We start from the raw sequence: 22,808 nt of genomic DNA, 5'->3' as shown, positions 1-22,808 counted from the left end.
ATCAACCTAACTATTGACAATACTTTGCTTCTACCTAATATCTTTTTGTCAATATCCTTCAAGACCCAATGCACTGGCCATAGTAAGCCCATTATAAAAGATTAATTAAATAGCGAGCTTATACCTCCATGCACAAGTCCCTGTGAAACTCTCTCCAGTAAAGAACCCCAATGGGAAAGGATGGGAATCTGTACCAGATCTCAGAACTACAACAAAATTGTTATTCCTAGACATCCAGTGGCCCCAAACCCATGCAGGCTCTTTCTGCCATCTTGCAGATTGCCAGCATGTTTCAGTAATAGATATATGTAGAGACTTTCCAGCATTTCTGAGGAAAAGGACAGTCAATATCTTTTTGCAATTCACTGGGACTGTAATGCCCCCAGGGATGTATAGAGAGTCCCACATATTTCTCTCAGAAACTAAAGGTTGATTTAAATGATATTGAATTTCCTGGAGATTCCACTCTGAGCCCGTAAGTAGATGACTTATGCTTCCGGACATTATTAGACTTCCAAAAGGACACAATCAACTTGTTACAACAGCTGGTGATAATGGACAAAGCTTCAGTTCTGCTCACCCAAGGAGAATACCTTGGCCATCTTCTAATTAACTACTAGTCAACCCTCCAAGACTCACAGCAGTTCTAGTCTTTCCTCTTCCAAAATCTAAGAACAGCTTAGAGGATTTCTAGAGCTGACTGGACATGGTTGCAACTGGGTCTTAAAGTTTTCATTAATAACTCAACCTCTATATGGATTATTAAAATCACATCAGCCTGATCCAATCCAAGGGAAACAAGCTATAGAAGCTCTAAGGAAGAATTATCTATAGCTCTCCTTAGGGGGACTCTAAGTACAAACTTCCTTTCTTCCTTTTTACCCACGAAAATAAAGGAAATGCTTTAGGAGTTTTAACTCAGAACCATGGAGATCATTATGGACACTCAGGAATCAGAGACAACAATTAGACTCGGTAGCAAAAGAGCTCCTCCTTGAATGTGGGCCATCCCTGCTACTGCCAAGTTATGCAGAAAATACAGGAGATGGTTATGGGCTCCCTTCAACCATTTGCCTTTCTCATGCTGTTGAGTCTTTCCTAAGCTCTTATCTCACTCAGAAATGTTCTGTCAGCTGACTGACTTCTTATGAAGCACTGCTTTCTGCATCTAATATTCCTTTTGCTTGATGTAACAGTCTTAACTCAGCAACTTCACTACTTTCTTTATAAAATGAACACCCACAATTGCTCTTAGGAATGATTTGCAGGGAACTCCTGCTGACAATGCTGACTTAATTCGGCTTGCAGAAAGGTCTCATCTCAGAGATGAGTGGGGATACTACCGAGCTGGATATGCAATGACTTCCCTGGTGGATATAATGTAGAGTTCTTATTGACCTCAAAGATCTGCTCCAAAAGTTGAAATAAAGGCTCTAACTCAAGTTTGCTGATTGACCAAAGATAAAATAGCATATATATATATATATTCCTGCCTGGCTTTTAAACATTAAATTTATTAGGGTGACATTAGTTAATAACATTATATAAGTTTTTAAAAAATATATATTTTATTGATTTTTCACAGAAAGGAAGAGAGAGGGATAGAGAGTTAGAAACATCGATGAGAGAGAATCATCAATCAGCTGCCTCTTGCACATCCCCCACTGGGGATGTGCCCACAACCAAGGTACATGCCCTTGCCCAGAATCGAACCCGGGACCTTTCAGTCCGCAGGCCGACGCTCTATCCACTGAGCCAAACCAGTCCTGGCACATTATATAAGTTTCAAGTGTACAGTTCTATAATGCATTATGTATATCTTGCACTGTGTGCTCACCAGCCAAAGTCCAGTTCCTTCCTGCCGCTATATGTTTGACCCTCTTTACCTTCTTCCTCCTTCCTCTACTCCCTTTCCCCATTGATAACTTTCATGCTGTTGTTTGTTCACTTGTTTGTTCATCTGTGGCTTTCTGTTTTTATATCCCATATATGAGTGAAATCATATGGCTCATCTGACTTACATTGTTTAAAATAGTCAATATTTACACTGATAATCACAATGCCTTTTGTGTAGTTCATGACTTTGGAATGTTATGGGAACAAGGGTTTCTTAAGGTCCTCAGGGCAGCCTATGAAGAATGGATAACGGGTTGCAGAATTATTAGATGGTACACATTAACCAAGACAATTGGCATTTATCAGAATTCCAGGCCACCATGAAAACAAAGGGAATCATGTAGCGAGGATGTAGCTAGACAGGCAGTATTAAACAATCAAATTGTCCCAACTTGGGAATGTATCTTGCTCCTTATTAAATCAATGGAACACTATCTTTTATAGTTCAAAAGGAGAGCAACAGAAGAAGAAGAAATGGCAACAAAAAGGGGGATCTTTGACCCAGACAAACAAATAGGGTTTGGGCCCAATAAAAAGGCATCTTATCCACAGGGCTCAACGGCCTGCCCTCTAACATGGACATGAGCTAACAATCGGAGTCCTGAAAAGATGACGTCACGGAGAATGCAATATTATTGGAAACCTTCTCCTACTGCACTGGTAGCTTATAAAGTACCGTTTTTTCCGGCATATAAGACGACCCCCTAATTTTACAGTTAAAACATAGGTTTAGGCCTATATTCGCTGCATAAGATTACCCCCCACTTCCGAGGCAACACCAGTTCTTTTTTTTTTTTACAATTCTTTTTTTTTAAAATATATATTTTATTGATTTTTTTACAGAGAGGAAGGGAGAGGGATAGAGTTAGAAACATCAATGAGAGAGAAACATTGATCAGCTGCCTCCTGCACACCTCCCAATGGGGATGTGCCCACAACCAAGGTACGTGTCCTTGACCAGAATCAAACCTAGGAACTTTCAGTCCTCAGGCTGACGCTCTATCCACTGAGCTAAACCAGTTTTGGCAATCTGCTGTATTCTTGGGAAGGCTCTGTTGTTTTTGCTTATCAAGCACAAGTTCAATGACAAAATCATTCTAGATTTCAAGATGGTTAGCAGACCATCAAGCCCAGCACTGGGCCCTTCTGAGTGTGGGGCCCAGAAAGCCGCATGGATGAAGACCCATGAAGCTGGCCTGGGTTTTCTTGAACCTTATCTCTTCTGCCCCATTCAGGCTATTGCTTTGTCCAGACTCTTATCACCCCCATCTGCCCTTTGCTTCCAGGAAGTCATAGACACAGTTCTTATTCCTATCATCTGCTTAATGTTCAAACCAGGACCCTGAACATCATTCTGCATTTTCTCTCTCTCTAAAGTTGACATCCATTACCAACCTCTATTCATCCTCCTGCCCAAACCCGTCTTGAATCTTCATACTTCCCATCTCCGCTGCTGCCATCAGGTTCAGCCTGCAACCCTGCAATCACTGCCTAATGGATTTCCCTGCTCCCTTCTAATGGGATCCCCAGACAACAGCCAGAATGAGCTTTCTAAGAATACAATCTGATCAGGTTACTTTCCTGCATGGTTATTTTCCTTCAATGGCTCTCTGGTTCCTCAAGATCAAGGCTTATTTTGACCATGGCTAACAGAGTCCTTCTGGGCTGACTCCTGCCTGCCTTTCCAACATATTTATCACTATTCACCTCTCATATCTGGTGCTCTAGAAGAGATAAACAATGTACACTTCTTTTAATAACTCTTGCTCTTTCCTTTTCTCAGCCACTCTTACTGATTCATTCAAGTCTCAGTTATGTTTCCCTATTGCCATGCCTATACCACATCCCTCATACCACACGTTCAAAGCTATATCATAATTATTTATCTGTGTCTCTCACTAGATTCTGAACTCTGAGCAGGCAGGGGTCTTGCTTAGATTACTACAGTGTCTCTAGCACACTGAGTGCAGTGAGTATCATGTAGTTATCACTCAATAAAAATGTGTCAAAAGCATAAGCTCTCCCTGGGCCAGCTATATCCTCACGTCACAGTCCATCGAGATAAAAGCTCTCAAGAGGGTGATATGGTGAGTGGAGTGGTACCCACCCATCTCCTCATTTCCCTGGGGTCATTCTCTTTGCTAATTTATTCACATTCCTTGGCAGGCTGTGCCTTATTCTTTATGTGCCTAATTCTTTATCCTTCATTTTCTAAGCAAATGTTTAGTAACTTCCCATTTATCAGCAACAACCCAGGCAGCTGGAGACCACTAAGACCAACCTGTATGTGAAATCAAGATTTTCAGGTACAACCCCTTAGCCTAGAACATACTCTTGTTTGGCCCAATGCATACTCTCATTTTCCTAAGCATGAAGAAATAATAGAGAAGGAAAAGGAAGTAAGGTAATCTTTGTGATTTCCATAAAAAAACAAACAAAATCAATATTGACCACAGAATAGTTAATCAGAATGAAAGAGCAACCATTTGCTCAAAATGATTTCTCTTCTCTTAAAGCAACTGCAATTGTTGCAAAACATTTCTGTGCTATTTTAAAAGAAAAGACAGGGAAAAACAAAAGTACAGCAGTTTGGAGTTGGGAACAAAAAGTCCCAGAATAGTTTCATTTCCACACCACAGTCACTACAAAACAAACCTTTGGAAAATGCTTTTTCGCTAACAAGCCTTCTGATGTGTCTTGTTGGGTTCCTGCAATGATGCAGAAGTTCCTTGCAGCCTTCCACAGCAAGTCCAATTTCCCTGTATGCTTTTGCAGTTGTCCTGGACTCAGCCTCCGCCCCTCTCTCTCACATCCGAGGGTCCCAGAGTGTGCAGGCTCCACTCCCAGGAGCCCATGTGGTCTTCGTGACTTCTCCCAGGGCATTCCCCACTGTAATGAGCTCAGTCTTTTCTCTCTGGTTTCCTCTGTAAAGTTTCTCTTTGCCTTGGGTATTTTGCAGTTTCCTTGTAGGTCCAGGCACCGCCAGCGACTGTCTTCATGCAGGATCCACAGTGCCAGATCCCCACGGCTCGCCTCTTCATCTTGGTTTTGCCACAGAAGGAGCAGGTGTACTTGGCGTGCTGGCTGATCTCAATCTTCTTCACCATTTTCCGGAGGGAGGCGCCATAACGGGTCCCGTATTTACCGACGATTCCGACCTTCTTGGTGCGTTTAGCCATGTCGCCGTGCGAACTAAGCCCGACGTCGAGAGCCCAGTTCTTTTTTTTAATAGACCGCCTCTCTGACTCTGGCCAATCTGAGTAGGCTTTTTACTAGAACACAGTGTACATGTTCTTTAGCGGAAGCTACACTGTGTTCTAGTAAAAAGCCTGCTCAGATTGGCCAGAGTCAGAGAGGCGGTCTATTAAAAAAAGAACTGGTGTTGCCTCGGAAGTGGGGGGTAGTCTTATGCAGCGAATATAGGCCTAAATCTATGTTTTAACTGTAAAATTAGGGGGTCGTCTTATATGCCGGAAAATACGGTATGTAACACACGCTCTATTTGTCAGAATATAACCATGGAAAACCACTCCACTGCCCTATAGGTCAATTTGTGATATGGCAATTGCATTTTATCCAAGTGTCACCATCACAAGGATGAATGGAAGTCCTACAACCAGTGAAGTAAAGTAGAAAGCACACTAAGACTGGTAGGAGGGGTGGGGGGCTGGTCTGACAGCCACGTGTGGTGTATTTTTTAATTGGGAAGGATATGGTCTCTACAGAGGCTGCTCATGAGGAACAAGGGTTCCCAACCCCACACGAGACCCCCAGCCCAGGGTTCCAGAGCTGGGAAGAGAAGTGCCCACAACTATGGGCTGTAAAAACCAGCAGGGACATGGAGGCTGCTGGAGACCCAGGCATTCCTTTTAAAGGGCCAGTGCACCAACATACTCAATCCCTCTGAGCTCCGGCACCGAGCAGCTTTGGGGGAATCCAGGGAATACAAGGATGAACTGGACTGTCTGGCATCGGGGCAGGAACTCAGGGCAGCTTTTTACCAGGTGGGGTGCTCTCAGGAGTCATTGTTCCTGTGCTGGGACCTCCCCTATTGCAGGGCTGACTGGCAGCCATATCTGAATTTCCATCAAGGTGGCCCACATTGTTGCTCTACCCTGGTGATTCCCTGAGATGCTTTCCCATCCAATTTGCACCCCCCACCTAAGCTGTTTGCAGCAGCTTTGAATGGCCTGTCCTGGTTTAGGCTTGACACTTTCCTAAAATCTCTTAAATAAGCTGCAGCTGGTGATGTTGTACCCCAAACCAACCTATCAATAAGAGGCCCAAGACCCAGCACTAGCATCAGCCTGCCTTGCATCACAGCTTGGCTTCACCTGGGCACATCCAAGCCCAATACAAATAGCATCCATCTGCAGATACCTCTGTAGCTCCTCTCAGGTAGCCCCAGGCAGTGGCCAACTTCGTACTTCCCAGGAAGCCAGTGCACCAGGTGGACAGCTTCAGACATAGCAGATTACAATTCTACACATTCACAAGCAACACACTCAAGAGGCAGACTCAGTGAGCAGCAAAGCCCCATTGAAGCAAGTCCTATTTCATAAGGGTGTCTTCTGCACAACAGCTCTTCCATTGTAGATTCAGCTGGTCATCACAGCCAACTGGCCTGGAGGTCAACTCCTCTCAGTGATGCCAACAGCAATCAAGGCTCAACTACAAGACTGTGCACACAGCCCACACAGGGGTACACCTAGAATGCCCATCTCAGGTGACTTGGAAAGTTGAGCCTCTGGGCCCTACAGGACCCCTACTACACAAGGCCACTATACTAATTCCAGGAGACATAACAGCTCATAACCCAATACAAAGAAACAAACACAAGGAAGCAGCCAAAAAGCAGAGACAAAGAACACATCACAAATGAAAGAAATGGAAGCAAGCAAACCACTGAATACAGAGTTCAAAACTGTGGTTATAAGGTTACTCAAGGATCTTCATGAAAGGTTCAAGGGAATTAATGAGAGCATCAAGGGACTTAGTGAGACTTTCAAGGATCTTGGTGAGAATTTCAAAGACATAAAAAAAGACCAGCCAGAAATTAAGCATACACTAACTAAAGTAACAAATAGTTTACAGGGATTCAACAGTAGAGTAGAGAATTCTGAGAACCAAATCAACAATTTGGAATACAAGGAAGCAAAAAACATCCAATAAGAAGAGCAAAAAGAAAAAGAATCTAAAAATATGAAGCTAGTGTAAGGACTGTCCGGGACAACTTCAAGTGTAATAACATTATGGGGGTGCCAGAAGGAGAATAGTGAGAGCAAGATATTGAAAACCAAGTTGAAGAAATAATGACAGAAAACTTCCCCTACCTGGTGAAACAAATAGACTTACAAGTCCAGGAAGCGCAGAGAACCCCAAACAAGAGGAACCCAAAGAGGACATTCCCTCCCACCTGGGATGAACTGCTCCTTTCAAAGGAAACCGACTAGGAGCAGCACAGAAGTGGACGTATTTCGGAACTTCTTTTCCCTGCATTTTCTCCATGCTTTTCTTCTCGAAGGGGTTATAACTTTGAATGTGTAGAGAGTGACATGATTTTCCTCTAGGAAAAATGGGTCCAGTTGGCGGGCTGAGCAAGCACTGGCTCCTCTGAGCAGATGCTAGTGTTACCCCTTGGAGGGTGGGTGACTATTGTCAGGCATAAGAATAAACCCTACGTGACAAGAAGTCAGTCACAGACTTGGCTTATATTCAGCAGTCACCCGGGAAACACATCTAAACTTCAGTTCGGCAGTATTTAGCTGTTGGGCACTTGGTGCCAGTTGTTTTCAGGATCGATGGCAGCACTTCCCATCTCTTCGGCACTCTGGAGAGACGTCTTGTCCATTACTCAGATTGGGGAGATCAGGAGGGTGAAGCATGTAGCTGGCCTCGGGTTAGTCACAGAACTGTGGGGCTCCAGTTCCTAGGAAGAGGGCTGGTTTTATTTTCAGTTTATTTTAAGGATTCATGTTCATCTTCAAGGACCTGACTGTTCCCAGGAGAAAGGGGAATAAGCGGTTTTCTCTCTCAGGCATGATCTGAAGATTGGTGCCCTGAGGCCACACTACTAATTATTTTAAATGCTCTCCTCACTCAGAGGACCCGGTCTCACAACAGTTAGCTGAACCAGATACTGCAGATGATGTCTGAGCATGGGAGACAAAGCAATATAACGAAGCACCCTTGCAAGATGGTAACAACAATAGAAACAACGATAGTATTTAATATACAGTGAATGCCTACGTTATGCGAGAAGCTGCCCCAAGCACTTCACATCTATCACTTAATCCTCAAACAACCTTATCAGGAAGGCGTTATTATTAGTGCCTGTTGGAAAAGAGAAAAACCGAGGGACACAGAGGTAAGTAACTTGCCCAGAATCAACAGCTAGGAAGTAAGTAGTGAAGGCAATGTAAGCCCAGAGTCTAAAAGCTTGGCTAAACTAACTCACTTATTAGAAATGTCGTCTCTGACTGGCAGAATTTTTTGGGTTTGGCACTCAGTGAATTTGAAGGACATAGGTCAGTGGCTCTCAACGTTAGTAAGATATTAGAATAAACTAGGAAGTTTAAAAAAAATATCAGTGCAACACCACCCCAAACCAATGAAGCCAGAACCTCTGGAGTGGCCCCACTCAGCGATAGGCCTTAACCACCACCCCTTATGCAGGTCTAACCTGCAGCCAGTGGGAACCACTGATAAATGCAGCTTTATAAGACGTGGGTCTCCAAATTCTGCAGGCCCTCCACTGGCTCTGTGAGCTACTGTTCTAAATTACAGAGCAGGCCTGCCTCTGTCCTGTGGAATGCTGGGCCTCAGGGAGCATTTCAGAAGCAAAGTATAGTTACACAGCCTTCATACTGGGAAAGATTCTGCAGAGGCTCCAGGAACCGCTGGCCCTTCTGTGCCCTCTTGTAGATGCTCACCCATCTGCTGCTAAACGCATGCCCTCTCCTGGCAGAAGTTACCTGTTAGTCAGTGTTAGTACAGCTTTAAGGATCCTCAGGGAAGGAAGGAAGGAAGGAGGGAAGGAGGGAGGGAAGGAAGGAAGGAAGGAAGGGGAAGGAAGGAAGGAAGGAAGGAAGGAAGGAAGGAAGGAGGGAGGGAGGGAGGAAGGAGGGAGGGAAGGAGGGAGGGAGAGAAGGACGAAGGGAGAGAAGAGAAAAAGGTGTTTTCGAGTATCTCCTTTCTGTTGAAAAAACTTGGTCCTTTCCACGGCCCCTTGGAGTGAAATGTTCGGTTCTTAATCTCACTTCAGGCGATGAGCACTGATTCCGCCCGTGAGCAGCCCACATGCCACAAGGCTCCTCCTGTGAGCGGAAACCCATCTTCCTCTGGCTCCTGTCCCTCTGTCCTCCAGATCACGTGGAACAAGCCAATCTCTTCGGCAGAAAGCAGCCCAGCATGCGGGAACCTGCCCCAAGCCGCGGCCTCGGATTCCTGGGCCTCCACTCGCGCTGGGCCCTGGCTGCTGGGCCCCATCCCCTGCCATGTGGCCTCCCCTTTCCGATGTGATTGACTTCAGAATTCCCACTCAGGAGTTTATCTGGGTTTTGTGAGCTTTCCCTGTGGCGTGAGAAGCGGCAGTAACACTGGGAAGAACACGCGGTTTAGAATCTGTCATGTCTGTGTTCAGTTCTCCCTCTGCTGCTTCCTGTACCTCTCATTATGCAGACTAGTATTCGGTATGAAAAGAAGCAAATATATTTATTAAGTGTTAGAAAGCATTTGACATTGAAGACAACCTCATTCCTCCCTGCTCACAGGGAACATTTTGTTTCCTTTATTTTAATGCAACCTACTCTACCTGAATGTCTACTTATCACAATTACTGTACTCACATACATACATGTATGTAACATATACACACACGTGTGTGGCGGACAAATAGGAGGTGTGGAAGTTTAGATACTTAGAGGTTAATCTGAAAGTGGAAAAAATAAAACTTGGTCATGCTTGAGTTTCCATGGTCACTCCCAGCTCGACATGAACTAGCTGACGATGCATTTTCCTGATTCCCAGGGGAGCAATCAACAGGCTCTGAATGGTCACCTGCTCTGCAAATGGGAAACGTCACGTGACAAGGGAAGGCATGCTGAGATGGAGAGTTTAGGAAGACAGGTGCTGCCCAAGGTCTGCCCACCTCTCCTGCTCCCGCCCCAGGCCCCCGCGGGGCAGGGCCTGGGGGAAACTCCAGGCGCGTTAGAAAGGACCAAGTTTTACATCTTTGTCCTCATGATGACAGTGTTCCAACCCCTCATCGTCACGGCATCACAGGGAAGCCCGCTCACTGAACAGGACAGTCACCTCTGTCTTGGGGAAGGGAAGGCTAAGGTTGTGAGAAAAACAGAACCCACTGACACAGGCAGCCTGAATGGACAAGGAAACAGCCCTTTCTGAAATAGGATGAATTCAAATTCTAAGCAAGGTTACAGGCAGAACTTCCTTTTTTTCATTAAAGAGCCAGCCCTATGTGCACTTAGAGGTTATCTTGATGCTGGCCTCAAAAACAATGCTGTTCTATCCAATTAAAAAAAATGCACCTGGCATGGTATGGGGACTGTGGGCATATCTGGTCTCTGGCCTGCAAGGTCAGACAGCTAAGTTTATCTTCATCATTCTTCAAACGGGCTAAAGCAAACTAGAAAGCAACATTTTATCTAGGAAGAACAGCAGAAAATTCCAAACAACAGTTTGTTGTAGAATGGGGGTTTTCCTTCTCAGAACCTTTAAAAATAACTACCTGCCCAAGCCTCGCAGTCATGTAGGGTCCGCCTGTGTGTGGTGCTCTTGCGGCTGCCCTGGCCAGTTCAATAAATTCTTTGCTTGTTTTTTTTAATTAATCATCAGCCTCCAGTGGTCTTATTTTGAACCCAGGGTTCGACCCCACAACACTTTCCAGACCCTGGACCCCAGGTCCCGAGAGCTGCTGCCTGGAGCCCCGGAGACAAGTTGGGCGCGTACCCAGCTCTGCCGCTGGGCAGTCACCCTGTGGCTGCTGTGGAGGGCATGTCCGTTATCCCGGCCTTCCCTGGTGACAGGGCCAGACTGGCAGTGATGGGGTCTCCGCGTAGCTTTGGTAAAAGTTTACAAACTGAAAATGCACCGCCTGACGCTTCCTCCCCAGAGAAGGGAGGACGCAGGGCGCCTCCATGGCGCCGTCTTGTTGGAACTTGGGTCTGAGTCGCCCAGCGAGAGTCCCGGGCAAGCAGAGCATGCTTCTACATTATCTCTTTGAAAGTGGAGTGGGACACAACCTCTGCCAGCTATTTTTTTTTTTTTTTTTTTGTGAACCATTCTATTAATACCAATCAAATTGAGAAAATGATCAAATGAAATTGCATTTTGAGCATCATAAGCTGTGTAATGTCTATTCTGTTAAATTGGGGCCTATAATTGCTTCTCTACTGAAAAGATACAACAAAGACAGCAATCATGGCATGTCATTATCCCAGACTGGAAAACGGCCTTTGCTGGGAGGACTTCAAAGGCTCGTGGTTCTCGAATTGCATTTGGCTGCTATTGTCGAAGCGCAGGCAATCTCGATGAGGTGTTTACACCCAGGCAAGGCAGGAGCAGAGCCTGAGAGCCTGGGTCTAGAGCCATTAAAAAATTGTACATTATGTTCCTCGCTTTGATGTGAGGGTTTGTAGGTAGGAAAGCAACTCAGAGCGAGCACAGCTGAGCTAGATTGGCTGCTGCTCTCTCAAAGGAGCTGGTCGGCTCCCGGGAATCAGCACCGCGCAGGGGAGCGGGTGCTTCGCCGGGAGCTGTATGTGAACCGGTGTGTCTGCACGGACACATGCAGAAACATGTCTAATAGCATGTTGCCACTGGGGTCCGCCGTCACCGGAGAGCTGGCCCCTTCTTTCCTGTTCAGTGTTGTGACCGACCTTTACTCCGATGTCGTGAGGAGCCACACATTGGTAATTGAGGTTCCTTACGATTCTCATTCCTTGATGGCGAGAACAACTGGCACATCTCCAAATAAAGACAGGCCAGATTCTGGTTTTTAAAATGTGGTGTTTGCTTACCATGACTCCAACACACCTCTTATGATTATTTTAATCTTCATTGGGGATATTTTTCCATTGATTTTTTTTTAGAGATTGGGAGAGAGAGAGGGAAAGACAGAAACATCGATGTGAGAGAAACACGTAGATTGGTTGCACAAGCCAGGAACCAAGGTAAGTGCCCTTGATCTGAGTCAAACCTGGGGCCCTTCAGTCTGCAGGCCAACACTCCAGCCACTGAGCCAGACAGGCCAGGATGAGCACACTTGTTCTTTCACCCCCTCTTCAGGGCTTCCTTGTTAACTTGCCGAACGAGGGTCTGCAGTGTGCACTCTCTGCTTGATTTCTAACACATGATGCATGTTGGCTAGTCCCCAGGGCGGCAGGAGGCCAGGCAGGGCGGGCAGCAGGAGGCAGAGGTAGGGCCCGGCGGTGGCAGGAGGCCAGGCGGGGCAGGCAGGGTGGATGCGTGAGGCTCCATGTGCTATTTGGCAGCCTTTGGCTTCACCGGGGTTTCCACAACTTCCTCAGCCGTGCAGAGGCAAAGTACATGAAATAGTGGGTTCTGCAGTTGGCCACGTTCTTCATCCTATAGAACATGTACTAGTGTCCTCGCAGGCATGTGCTCACTAAAAACTGGACGGCAGGGAAACCTTTGGCTATATTATGTCTTACACTCATTTTCTGTATGAGACTGTTGAGATGTACAACCTAAAGTTAATTATGCCGTCGCCGACTTAAAACTTCATTGCTTTTCCACGGCCCCTGGTCTTTAAAGATGTGGAAAGCCCCCCTCACACGGCAAACACTTAACATTAAAAGTGCATCAGGCCCTGCCCCCTCTGCTCTCCAGCCTCCCCCCCCCCGCCCCTGGTTCTGTGTCCGTCCTCCGGGGGCCCCGGCGTGGTCCTCGGTGCTCTAAGCTCAGGCTGATCTTCGTCTGGAACCCCCTCGCCCACACTGACTCTGACCAGTCTCGTCCCCCGGTCCAGGTTTGGCTGGAATAGAACTTCCTCCCTGACGCCCGGATGCGCCTGAGCCCCTGGCCTTACAGGTTTGTGCTTTCCCTTCCGTAACCAGGGCCGCCCGGTCATCACACTCGTGTCCCCTCTGCCAGAGGCCCAGGAAGCAGAAGAAGGGACTCTGGCGGCTGCCGCGCCTTCAGCAGCAGGCATGCTCCGCACACGCTACCCAGGGGCTGTGTATGCCGGGCACATACGTGCTCAGTATTATTGGGTGAAAAAAATCCATGCACGTTGCTCACTGAACTCAGAGTGCATGCGATCCACTTGTTTATCTGGCTAGGTTTTTGTTTGTACAGCCAGGTAGCCAACCGTCAACAACACAAAAGGAACGTAGGGCTCATCTTCCGTTTTTTCCCCTTGTTCACTGGCCCCAGGCCCTTTGGCCCTTTGCCCTTCATATTTGCTGCTCCCTTTTCCAGCTCTCTCGCCTCCTTTTTATTTTCCCTGATGCCAACAGCCTTACCCCTCTGCTCGGCTTCATCTCTCTCCTTAGCACCTCCATCACATCCCAGCGCACCGGTTTTCCTGGGTGCCTATCGTCCAACTCCTAACGGAAGGCTAGCCCCACAGGATCTGGGGTTTTCGTCTGTTTTGTCCAATGACACATTCTAATGATGTGTCCTCGTGCAGTGCCTGACACATAATAAACTCTAAGTAAATAAATGCTAACGATGAAGAAATTAACATTTTCAAAAACACGAGGGAGTTTCCGGAATGTCTCAGGTAACCTGCCTGAAGGTTGATTACAGCAACCTGTGACAGTGAAGACCACGTGTGACCCGTGGGTGGTCCCAGCACTCGGCCTGCCCGTCGTGGACATCCTCCGGGGATTCCACATCAGGCCGAGGAGAGGCTCCACCCTTAGCACAGGGCTGTGGCTTCTTTCACTCACTATGACTTTGTGCCGAAACCGGTTTGGCTCAGTGGTAGAGCGTTGGCCTGCGGACTGAAGGGTCCGAGGTTCGATTCTGGTCAAGGGCATGTACATTGGTTGCGGGCACATCCCCAGTGCGGGGTGTGCAGAAGGCAGCTGGTCAATGTTTCTAGCTTTCTATCTCTCTCCTTTCCTCTCTGTAAAAAATCAATAAAATATATTTTAAAAAATATGACTTTGTATCCAGCAGAGTGGTTAGATAATCATATACTTTACTCACCATTCTGACAGGTCTGAGGTGATATCATGGGGGTTTTAATTTGCATTTCTCTGATGATTAATAACAACAAGAATATTTTCAAACATCTATTGGCCATTTGTATGTCCTTTTTGAAGAAATGTCTATTCAGATCCTTTGCCCATTTTTAAAATTGGATTTTTTTATTATTATTATTATTTTTTTTAGTATAGAGTTGTACAAGTTCTTCAAAAATTTTGGATATTAACCCCTTATTGAATATATTATTGGTGAATATGTTATGTTGTTCAGTAGGTTGTCTTGTCATTTTGTTGATGGTTTCCTTTGCTGTGCAAAACATTTTAGTTTGATGTAGTCCCATTTGTTTATTTTTTTTTCTTTTGTTTTCCTTGCCTGAGGAGAGACATATCAGATACAATACTGCTAAGTTAAATGCCAGAGGTTTTTTAAAAAAAATATTTTTACTGATTTCAGAGAGGAAAGAAGAGGGAAGAGAGAAATAGAAACATCAATGATGTGAGAGAATCATTGATAAGCTGCCTCCTGCACACCCCCTAGTGGGGATTGAGCCCGCAACCTGGGCATGTGCCCTTGATCAGAATCAAACCCAGGACCCTTCAGTCCACAGGCTGACACTCTATCCACTGAGCCAAACCAACTAGGGCTATTGTCTATGTTGTCTTCTAGGATTTTTATGGTTTCGAGTCTTACATTTATGTCTTTGTTTTGTTTATTCTTATATATAGTGTAAGAAGGTGATCTAGTTTCATTTTTTGCAAGTTTCTGTCCAATTTTCCCAGCACCACTTATAGAAAAGACTATTTTTACCTCATTATATGTTCTTGCTTCCTTTGTCAAATATCAATTGACCATACAGGTGTGGATTTATTTCTGGGCTCTCCATTTTGTTTCATTGACCTACATGTCTGTTTTTATGCCAGTAGTGTGCTGTTCTATTACCATAGCCTTGAAGTATAGTTCGATAGAGCGATACCTTTTTTCTCAAGATTGCTGTGGCCATCGGGGTCTTTTGTGGTCCATATAAATTTTTTGGAGTTTTTGTTCTAGTTCTGTGAAATATGTTATTGGTATTTTGATAGAAATTGCATTGAATCTATAGATTGCTTTGGGTCTCACGGACATTTTAATTATGCAAATTCTACCAATCCATGAGCACAGTATGTGCTTCCATTTGTTTGTATCTTTTTCAATTTCGTTCTTTGGTGTCTAGTTTTCTGAGTCGAGGTCTTTTACTTCCTTGGTTAATTTTATTCCTAGGTAGTTAGGTCTTTTTTTGTTTTGTTTTGTTGCAATTGTAAATGAGATTGTTTCTTAGTTTCCTTTTCTGACAGTTCCTTACTGGGTTATATAAATGCACCAATTTCAGTTCTAGTGATTTTTTTGGTGGAACCTTTAGGGTTCTCTATATACATAGCACCACATCATCTGAAAATAATGACAGTTTTACTTCCTCCGTTCCAATCTGAATGCCTTTTACTTCTTTTTCTTGTCTGATTGCTGTGGCTAGGACTTCCAGGGCTATGTTGAATGAGTGGAGAAAGTAGACTTCTGGTCCTCTCCTTAAGCAGTTTACTGGATTAAGCAGTACTTTCCAGTCCCCCTTCAGATGTCCCAGACAACACCCACAGCGGCGTGCCCCTGGCTGATCATAGGATGCCTTTGTGCTTCCGTCTCCACCAATTGTGTTTGCCAAGCGTCTTTCACTTTTGTTCCCGAACCTGTTTGTTCCTATTGAATGTATTAAAACTACAGAACTTATTTAAAGATTAGATCATGTGGAGAAATTTTAATGTGAATGGAGTTTTTATTTTCATGAAAACTAAGTTAAATAATTTAGAATGTCTCAGAAGCAAATGGCAAAATAACAGGTGGAGGGGAAAACGGTAAGAGATTGGTGGGAACATTCACAAAAGCCTGTAAAGACGCTGCTCTTAGATTGTTTCCTTAAGGTTTCACTTTCCTTTGAGAAATCAGTTGGGAATTTAGGTGTGCTCAGACCGATGGAGGAAGGACTGCACGGCTCCGAGCCATGGGTCTGCCCTGACAGAACGGCTTGCCTCCTCAGGAAGAAACTGGCCAGTGCATGTATGATGTATTCTAAGTCATATAGTTACCAATCGTCATTCTGCTTTAAACACTTTGTTTGGGTAATTGATTATCGGTTCCTAACCAGTGCGACAGGCTCGTGCTGAGTCAGTGTGCTTCTAGCTCCAGAGTATCCCATTCCTGCCTTTGTACCCCCGCTCCTGCGCCCCTTGCCTACAACACCTCTGCTGCCCACCTACACCTGTTGCCTTCTCCTTCCTTTTTTTTTTTTTTTTTAAGATTTTAAAAATAAATTTTCTTAGAGAGAGAGGAAGGGAGAAGGAGAGAGAAACATCGATGTGAGAGCCAAACATCCATCAGCTGCCTCCTGCTCACTCCCTCCCTCCCCGATTCAAGCCCGCAAACGGGCATGCACCCTGTTCAGGAATCAAACCAGCGGCCTTTGGGTGCACAGGATGTCCAACCGATGGAGCCTTACGGCCGGGGCACCTCCTGCTTCTTTTAAAGAAACAGTTCAGTGACTGCCTCTTCTTCAAGGCCTCTCTCGCCTCCCCTGACAGACAGAGGCACTTTCTCTCCTGGGTTCATCCTGGGTTCATCCAGCGCGCAGGCATCACTTGGAACCACTGCTTCCTGCCGGCTCCCCACTGAGCCAGAAGCCCCGGAGAGCAGATTCAGCCTCAGCGCAAAGTGGCCCTCACTGAAGAGGACAGTGTGCCCAGGCCGGGGAGCAGCACGGACGGCAGGGCGCCGGGCACAGTTTGAGAGCTATCCTTACAGACAATTAAGCACCTTGTTGTGATTCTGCAAAGGCCATGCACTAGTCACGTGGAGAGTTTTCTTTCACGGATCCGAGGCCAGTGATGCCGCAGCGACCAAGTACCGCTTTATCGATCACACAAGTCGGGAGCCAGGCTGCCACGTGCTGAACGGCGCAGACAAGAAAGACCCTTAACAAGTCGTGAATGGAAAGTTCCATAAAGTTCAATGTAAATTACGCTTCATGAGTGAGCTCTCTTGTAGCTGCGCAGGGCAGAGAAAAACAAGCCTAGGAATCAATGAGCATACAGCGTACTCACTCTGGAGAACAGTATTTACAAGTAGAATAGGAGAGTCGGGACTCAAAACCCCAGCACGCTGGGAGAATTCTATATTTCCACCAAATGTGATTAGAAAATCATAATTTAGGTAAAGCTTAATTTTATAGTCAACAAAAAGTTTCACCGAATTCAAAATCATGGAAAAGGAGAGCAATGCCTCACTCGGTACATTCCCACAGGGCACCCGGCTTGGTCAGCGCCGGCTCCTGCCTCTGGGGGAGGCAGCGCCTCGGGCTGCTCTGGAGGGGAAGGCGGCCCCAGAGGGTCTGGGACTCCCTCCCTCCCTCACAACCGCCGTCAGCAACCGCAGGCCCAGCCAGCCTTCCGGTGACAAACCCCGGGACTTCGTCAACGGCATGAGCTCCAGTTAACTCTCTTATCTTTTTATTTGGAAAATAATAAAGTGCTGGACCAAAGAAAGAATTTTGTCAGAAATAGCACCTACTGCGAGCCGCGCGCTGGGACCCGGGGTCAGCCCATGCTGGCGGAGCTGAGCAGTGAAGCGGGCAGACAGGGGACCAAGCAGTGCCATGCGGTGCCCTGGGGTCTGTGGTGAGGAGGGAGGAGGGAGGTGGGCAGGGAGGACAGAGCATCTTCAGAAGGCAGAGCCTCTGGGCGGCACTGAACAAGCCGGCAAGAGCGGTGCACCCAGGCCCAGGGGCCGGGCGGGGCCAGGGGGGTGAGGCTGTCAGCAGGAAGGGCCCCAGCTCCACTCTGAGGTGTGAGTCTGAAAGACAGCATGTGAGGGGACTGGCATGTGAGGGGGACTGCTCTGGTGGGGGGCCTGGCATGTGAGGGGGACTGGAAGGTGAGGGGGACTGGCATGTGAGGGGGACTGGCATGTGAGGGGGACTGGCCCGGTGAGGGGGACTGGCCCGGTGAGGGGGACTGGCCCGGTGAGGGGGACTGGCATGTGAGGGGGACTGGCATGTGAGGGGGACTGGCATGTGAGGGGGACTGGCCTGGTGAGGGGACTGGCATGTGAGGGGGACTGGCATGTGAGGGGGACTGGCATGTGAGGGGGACTGGCCCGGTGAGGGGGACTGGCATGTGAGGGGGACTGGCCCGGTGAGGGGGACTGGCATGTGAGGGGGACTGGCATGTGAGGGGGACTGGCCTGGTGAGGGGACTGGCATGTGAGGGGGACTGGCATGTGAGGGGGACTGGCATGTGAGGGGGGCTGGCATGTGAGGGGACTGGCATGTGAGGGGGACTGGCATGTGAGGGGGACTGGCCCGGTGAGGGGGACTGGCATGTGAGGGGGACTGGCCCGGTGAGGGGGACTGGCATGTGAGGGGACTGGCATGTGAGGGGGACTGGCTCTGTGAGGGGGGCTGGCATGTGAGGGGGACTGGCATGTGAGGGGGACTGGCAAATGTGAGGGGGGACTCGGCTCTGTGAGGGGGACGGCCTGGTGAGGGGACTGGCATGGTGAGGGGGACTGGCCAGTGAGGGGGACTGGCCTGGTTGGGGGGACTGGCATGTGAGGGGGACTGGCCTGGTGTGGGGGACTGGCATGTGAGGGGGACTGGCCCGTGAGAGGGGACTTGGGCATGTGGAAGGGGACTTGCCTGTGAGGGGGACATGGCATGTGAGGGGTACTGGCATGTGAGGGGGACTGGCATGTGAGGGGGACTTGGCATGGTGAGGGGCTGGCATGTGAGGGGGGGGACCCCTGGCCTCGGTGAGGGTGGCTGGCATGTTGAGGGTGATTGTCATGTGAGGGTGCTTGCTCTGTGAGGGGGCATTGGCATTTGAGGGGGACTGGCATGTGAGGGGGACTGCCTGTGAGGGGGACCTGGCATGTGATGGGGACCTGGCCTGGTGAGGGGACTGGACCCGGGTGAGAGGGACTGGCCTGTGGAGGGGGACTGGGCCTGTGAGGGGGACTGGCATGTGAGGGGGACTGGCTGGTGGAGGGGGACTGGCCTGTGAGGGGGACTGGCCTGTTAGGGGGGACTGGCATGTGAGGGGGACTGGCATGTAGGGGGGCTGGGCATTGAGGGGGACTGGCCGTGAGGGGGACTGGCCGGTGAGGGTGGGACTGGCATGTGAGGGGGACTGGCATGTGAGGGGGACTGGCCTGTGAGGGGACTGGCATGTGAGGGGGACTGGCATGTGAGGGGACTGGCATGTGAGGGGGCCTGGCATGTGAGGGGGACTGGAAGGTGAGGGGGACTGGCATGTGAGGGGGACTGGAAGGTGAGGGGGACTGGCATGTGAGGGGGACTGGCATGTGAGGGGGACTGGCATGTGAGGTGGGACTGGCATGTGAGGGGGACTGGCATGTGAGGGGGACTGGCCTGTGAGGGGACTGGCATATGAGGGGGACTGGCATGTGAGGGGGACTGGCCCGGTGAGGGGGACTGGCATGTGAGGGGGCTGGCATGTGAGGGGACTGGCATGTGAGGGGGACTGGCATGTGAGGGGGACTGGCATGTGAGGGGACTGGCCCGGTGAGGGGGACTGGCATGTGAGGGGGACTGGCCTGCTGGGGGGACTGGCATGTGAGGGGGACTGGCATGTGAGAGGGACTGGCATGTGAGGGGGGACTGGCATGTGAGGGGACTGGCATGTGAGGGGGACTGGCATGTGAGGGGGCCTGGCATGTGAGGGGGACTGGCATGTGAGGGGACTGGCATGTGAGGGGGACTGGCATGTGAGGGGGACTGGCATGTGAGGGGACTGGCATGTGATGGGGCCTGCATGTGATGGGGACTTGCATGTGAGGGGGACTGGCATGTGAGGGGGACTGGCCTGGTGAGGGGACTGGCATGTGAGGGGGACTGGCCCGGTGAGGGGGACTGGCATGTGAGGGGGACTGGCATGTGAGGGGACTGGCATGTGATGGGGCCTGGCATGTGAGGGGGACTTGCATGTGAGGGGGACTGGCATGTGAGGGGGACTGGCCTGGTGAGGGGACTGGCATGTGAGGGGGACTGGCCCGGTGAGGGGGACTGGCATGTGAGGGGGACTGGCATGTGAGGGGACTGGCATGTGAGGGGACTGGCATGTGAGGGGGACTGGCATGTGAAGGGGACCGGCATGTGAGGCGCACAGTGTGTGCCGTTAGCAGGCAGCCTTTTGGAGTCTCCCCTGGAACGGGCACTGGACTTGTTGGTGCTGTTCATTGGGAGACACTGGTTCTCCTCCCTGGAGGCCTATTTCTTTCCCCGAAGACACTGGGGCCTAGAAATGGGGCCCTTTGAGAGGGGCAGTTCCCAGAGTGGGTCCCTCCCGGCTTCCCTCTGGGTGCCGGGGCGCCGTGGTCGGGATCGGGAGCCCCCAGGGTACCCTGCCCCCGTGAGAGATGACGCCGAGCATGGCCAAGGCCACCTGCCCCAGGTCTGTGCGGCCGCCTCCGGCCGCTGAGCCCGGCTGTCCCCACGGCCCGCCTGCTCCTCCCGGACCTGGCCCCCCTCTGGGCCACACCCCGGCTCCCCCAGAGCCCGCCCGGAAGCTCCCCGTCTGGGCTCCATTCCGTGTCACCTCAAATAAGGTCACCCGAGCAGCCTCCCTGCCCTGGCCACCAGGTGCACCGCTCACTGTTAATGGAGTTCCTCCGCCCCTGTGCGCCTGCCTCCCTCCTCCCAGGCAGGCTGTGGCCTCAGCGGCTGGCGGTGAGCACCTCTGGGCCCTGAGCACCTGGTGGAGGGAGAGCTCGGGGAGGCCTGGCGCCTGCACAGCTCCCCGCGGTCCTGCCCCGCAGGCTTCTACAGCGTGGGAGGAGATCCAAGACGACGGTGGAGTAGGTAGACCCTGCTCAGTCCAGGAGCAAACGTGAATTAAACTGAAATATGGAATAACCAACCAGAACACCCAGCAGAAGACCAGCTGAACGCAAATCTCATAGCCAAGGATGTACAGAAGCCGCATTGAGATAGTGGGAAAGGCGACACATAAAGGGCTGGCCCGCTCCCACGGGAAGGCTGAGACTCTGAGGGGCGCCTCCGGTGCAAACGTTCCCCCGAGGAGCGTGGGTCGCAACCCCCTGCCAGGCTCCCCGCCCAGAGCCCCAGAGCCCCCCGGGCCAGGCTCCCCGCCCAGAGCCCCAGCGCCCCCCCCGGGCCGGGCTCCCCGCCCAGAGCCCCAGAGCCCCCCCCCCCCCCCCCCCCCCCCCCCGGCCAGGCTCCCCGCCCAGAGCCCCAGAGCCCCCCGGGCCAGGCTCCCCACCCAGAGCCCCAGCACCGGGGTGAGGCACCCACACAACATCTGGCTGTGAAAATCCGCAGGCGCCTCTCTGCCAGGGAGAGAGGGGAGTCTGCGAGAGACACGGGCACCCTTTGAAAGCCCAGTGCACACAGTCTCATTCGCAGCCACTCACCCTGGGCTCCACAGAGGGCTGGCAGAGGAGAGGCGGGGTTTGTGGCTCTGGGAGGGAGCTGAGGGGACACAGCCGAGATCCCACAGATGGAACCATCCTCCCTCTCCACAGACGCCATCTTCCTTGGGTGGAGCACTCCCTCCTGCACATCAGCCTGAGGAAGCGATAGTCCACCCTCCGCACCCCCTGTGGCCTCACCCTGTGGGGTTGCAGCCTGCTGAGGGGCAGCTGCCTGGGCAGTCTCCTGGGTGTCAGTGACTGAGCCGTGTGGCTCTGGGATGGGGCTATTCCCCCACTTCCCTACGCACCAACTGGTGTCTCTCCTCCGTGGGAGATGTGCTAGCCTCACCCTGCGGTGTTTGGTGGCCCCACCTTCTTGACTCTTGGTGGCCTTGCCCTGTGAGGTCTGGGCAGAAGCCAGGCCAGAATGGGTTAAGTGGCTCTTGGGTGTGGAAGGTCACTCCAGTCCTTCCCCCCACCAACTTCTATGAAATCTGACAGGCACCTCCCCCTTTCCCGATTCCCACTGGCTCTGCCCTGCTGAGATAGGCTCTTGGCAAAATCTGGGACAGAATAAATTGTGTGGCTGTAGGATGGGGAAATTCTTCCCTTGCACAACCACATGGTGGACAACCTTCCCTCACATGTCAAATCTTGGTCTGTTTGAGCCAGATAAACTGGACTCCCTGACCACTTCCTGAGACCCCAACTCACCACAAAGACATGCAAGCACCCAGTGGGTGGCAGCTAGACTTGGTGTACCCTGCCTGAGCTGCCCAGCACTGGCATCTAGTCTAAACCTGTATAGATCTGATGAAAACCTCTTGCAGGGAAGGCCACAAACTATGGATAGCTTTGTAGCTCCAAACAGGTTGTCCAGCACCAGTCACAGGCAGTGACTGCCATTGGCCTGCATCAGAGTCTCCCAAAAAGCCCGTGTCCAGCATCAGACAACATCAGAGCAGGATCCATTAGGATCACAAGCAGCACATCCACAGGGTGATCATGGCAGGAACAAGACCCTGCTAAGGCGAAAGCTGCTCTGTGAGGTCAGCATCTGCACAGCAGCTTGTACACTGTGGTTGGAATAGATCCTCACAGTCAGCCAGCCTGAGAGTCAACTCCATGCCTTAATGGGCCAATAGCAATCAACACTCAACTGCAGCAGAAGGTCCCACATAACCACACAAGGGTTATTCATGGAGCACCCAGCACAGGTGACCAAGGAGACTTCCATTGGGTCC

At 50.0% G+C, this 22,808-nt stretch overlaps 1 protein-coding gene and 1 long non-coding RNA gene across 2 annotated transcripts in view; one reads left to right on the top strand and one right to left on the bottom strand.

The window, feature by feature from the left end:
• Positions 1 to 22,808, bottom strand: part of JHY (junctional cadherin complex regulator) — a 93,525-nt gene that overhangs the window by 34,459 nt on the left and 36,258 nt on the right. The gene's annotated exons all lie outside the window — the stretch shown is intronic.
• On the top strand, positions 4,874 to 22,456 carry LOC118712351. Its single transcript, XR_004986016.1, has 3 exons — positions 4,874 to 5,111; positions 12,232 to 12,239; positions 22,445 to 22,456. It is a non-coding gene; the product is annotated as an uncharacterized LOC118712351 (long non-coding RNA).

The sequence above is a fragment of the Pipistrellus kuhlii genome, unplaced genomic scaffold (genome assembly GCF_014108245.1).
Source record: "Pipistrellus kuhlii isolate mPipKuh1 unplaced genomic scaffold, mPipKuh1.p scaffold_m20_p_88, whole genome shotgun sequence".
In the NCBI taxonomy this organism is placed as follows: domain Eukaryota; kingdom Metazoa; phylum Chordata; class Mammalia; order Chiroptera; family Vespertilionidae; genus Pipistrellus; species Pipistrellus kuhlii.
Note: the sequence above shows the minus strand (reverse complement) of the source record. Positions and strands in the feature narration are given on the sequence as shown.